We start from the raw sequence: 3,329 nt of genomic DNA, 5'->3' as shown, positions 1-3,329 counted from the left end.
GCGTTGCATAATAATATTGATTAAAGGAAAACCTCCAGGCCAAGGTTTGGGACTTTTGTTATTCTTCCGTCCTCCCCCCCCCCCCTCCCTACTTCTTGTTGTTTTCAAAAAAATTTCAGTTCATCTGTTAAAAGGGAGGAAGTGCCAGACTGCTTTTCAAGTGCTTTCCAGAAGCTCATTTGGGTAGGCCAAGTGGATGGTGCAGAATGAGATGCTGAATATTTGTTTGATTTCTCAGAACATTTATGCAAGGCTCTCCAAGCCGTTCTGAAAAGACTCTGAGCTCCAAAACTTGCACTGCTTCAGACTCAAAGCTTAGCCTGGCTCATCATCACCTTTTTGTTTTTAATGAGGGTTCATAAACCTTCATTCAAGCTTGGTTAGCTTTCAGATGATCTATGATTTACATCTAATTTTGCCTTACGAAAGCTAAAAATATTTTTGGGTGGAGGTTGCACTAGAAATTTACTGCAAGTTCGAAATGTCTTCAATACCAAGGAAGGCACAAACTCAGGAAAAGCAAATCTGTACTTACTTCTGGGCTAAACAGAGCCCAAAAGCTCTGTTCAGCCCCCAGTCTGAGGCATCTGTGCACCAGCACAAAATGAACTGATGATTAGGCAAAACTCATTCTCCCTTTTATGGTATAATTTACATTTCAGTGTGCACATCAGCATAATAATCTGTGATGCATTCTTCACAAAGTAACCATTGGAATAGAAAAGGTTTAAGCAACAGGCTAGAGATTTCATGGGAATGTCAGGGGGTCCTGTTTAGATCAGCTCCAAAATGTTTCTTGTTTTGTACAGATTTCATCCTGTATTCCTCTGACAAACTTCACAGAAAGATCAACTTTTCCAGCTGATGCTGCATCCTTGAGCCAAAGCACTGGAAATACCTGTGTTAAATGTGAAGACTGTGAGAAATAACCACATCCCACCACTTGCTGTTCTTTCCTCTAAAAGCTGTGAAAGTGATCTCTAATGTGTGTAAGGCCCTTCTCCACTGACTCCTCTCTCTAGGACTCTGTTGTCATACTTCTTCCAACCCAGAAAATGCAATACCTGGAGAACATAGCCATCACAGAAGAGCCTGGTGCCCATCACAGGTCTCTCAAACTTCTCTCTTTGCTCCCTATGTCCTGAAGTTCCTCTGCAGAGATTAGGTTGTTCAAGGGAACCTGTGCCCCTTGCAAGGGGCTGTGTTCCATGAGGAATGTAGCCAGTGTCTTGCATGAAGCAGGGTTCTCAGTTCGGGCACGAGTTCTTTCCCCACCAACAGGACTTTTCCCTATGCTTCATCCTCACATCACCTCAGTACTAATCACCCATCTTTAGCATGGCATAGTCAGAACCGGGCTGTTCAGACTGACACTCCCTTTCCCAGGCAACTCCCAACACCACTTCCCTAATCAACTAATTAACAGCTGGCTCTTTTTCCAGCTCAGGAAGTGGCTGTCTGGCTCACACAGCCCATCTTATCCAACATTCCTTCAAGATGCATTTCCTTAATGAGGCTGTGTCACTGCATCAGGAATGGAGGTGCTGACAAGCTCCAGGACTCAGAGCAGAAGGACCACCCCTGCACAATGGGGGCAATGGGAACTATCCCAGCTCTGCCTCGTGGGAGGTTCTCTGCTGATGTTTTACCCATTATTTGTGAAATGACATGGCATGCCAGCAAGGCAGATGTTATCCATTGTCTCACCACAGAAGTAATGTCAGAAGAAACACGAGAATAACTTATTTTTCATTTGAGCACAGTATGGGATTACAAAAGAATTGCCCCGAGACACACAGATTACAGTTGGGTTAAACAATGTGCAGCATTCTGCTTCACAGCTTGGAGGCTTAGGATGTGCAGCCCCAATATCACATCACAACAAACTACTGAGCATCAGCTGAGATGCAGTAATCATGCACCAGAGTTAACTTGGTCCACATAATAAAGCTTAAAATCAAATCTTGGACTCCAAAGATAAACTGCATCATTTTGTACTTGGCTCAGCATAGAAGTTTTAGGCAAATTTAATTGCTCCGTACTCACCGTGGACTAAGAGAACACAGAGACAGTAACTACAACTCATCTGATGCCCAGCCACTTCTTAAAACACATCTAAAATCTTAATCTAAAGCAGGAAGAAATGATGGAGGATAACAACAAACCGTAAGTACAATTTAGATGGTAAACCAATGGGCTGGAACTCGGAGGTTGTAAGTCAAAGTTACAAAAGCACAGAGGTAAAGCCATGTGTTGCAATGAAATTATTAACAGAAAACAAGAAGAATGGACTGGGGAAGTTTTCCATAAAGGTTAAATTCTACTCACTGAGAATGATCTGCTGGGCTTTCTTCACAGAGAGGACAGAAGCAAAACCTGAGCAACTTTCCTACCTCCTGTCAGAGGCAGTGGAACAAAATGAGTCTTCTTGCACCATATCTGGCCTCCACAGCTACAGTCCTGCATTTTGCAATGCAGACGTTTGTATTCGGATTTATTTTTGTCTCAAGAACCAGAGCCCAGTGGTGAAGCTCTGCCTTGGATCCATCAACCATTTCTGCAATTTCAGTTATTACAGCAGAAATCTCACTACAGATTTTCTGTAATCCCTGTCTTGGAGCAACCACATTTGCAGACCCTCCTGCTGTGTCCAGATATAAGATAATCCTCATTCTAGAAATAACTGAAAGCCAGTTTTCTGAAAGCAGAGACTTTTCTGTACTCTTGCTCAGTTCTCTGTATTCCACTCCCGTCCCCACCCAACAGCACTGTGGTGCAGCTCTGTGTTGCAAGGAGAAAAGCTTCACAACTGTAAAACAAATCGCATTTAAATTCCTATTACACAAACACCCTGGTGATGAGGCATTACGAGTCTGATTCTGAAGTGGAAAGATGTCTTAAGCGTGGCAAATAAGGTCTCGAGATATTGAAAGCCTTCTTTGTTAATTCGGATCTAATATGCTACATGAAACACCATCTTGAGTAGGTCGAAGAGATAAAGGAGGAGAAAAAAAGAGCTGATATCAGCAGCAAAAACTATATTAAGGAATCATGCAGAAAAAAGCTTCTTATTATCCAAGGGATGCTCTTTTGTTGATAACATGACTTGCCTCCAGCCCTCCCTTTGCATACTTTAAAGGATACTTCAAACAAAATTACACAAAACTTAGATAAATTGCTCCCATCTCTCCATCAGCCCCCTCTGTTCAGAGGGCATCATTCTTTCTCCCAGCTCTGAAGTACTTTATGCAATGAAGTCATGGTGGAAGAGGAGGAAGGGTTAGTGAGAATCTTCAGATCAGGTTTTTTTTTTTTTTCTTTCTTTTTTT

The 3,329-nt window shown here is 42.4% G+C and overlaps 1 protein-coding gene across 1 annotated transcript in view; it reads right to left on the bottom strand.

Annotated features, from left to right (window-relative positions):
* LOXHD1 (lipoxygenase homology domains 1) overlaps window positions 1-3,329 on the bottom strand; it is a 126,944-nt gene that overhangs the window by 39,864 nt on the left and 83,751 nt on the right. The gene's annotated exons all lie outside the window — the stretch shown is intronic.

The sequence above is a fragment of the Meleagris gallopavo genome, chromosome Z (genome assembly GCF_000146605.3).
Source record: "Meleagris gallopavo isolate NT-WF06-2002-E0010 breed Aviagen turkey brand Nicholas breeding stock chromosome Z, Turkey_5.1, whole genome shotgun sequence".
Lineage (NCBI taxonomy): Eukaryota > Metazoa > Chordata > Aves > Galliformes > Phasianidae > Meleagris > Meleagris gallopavo.
This window is presented reverse-complemented; position numbering and strand designations above follow the sequence as displayed.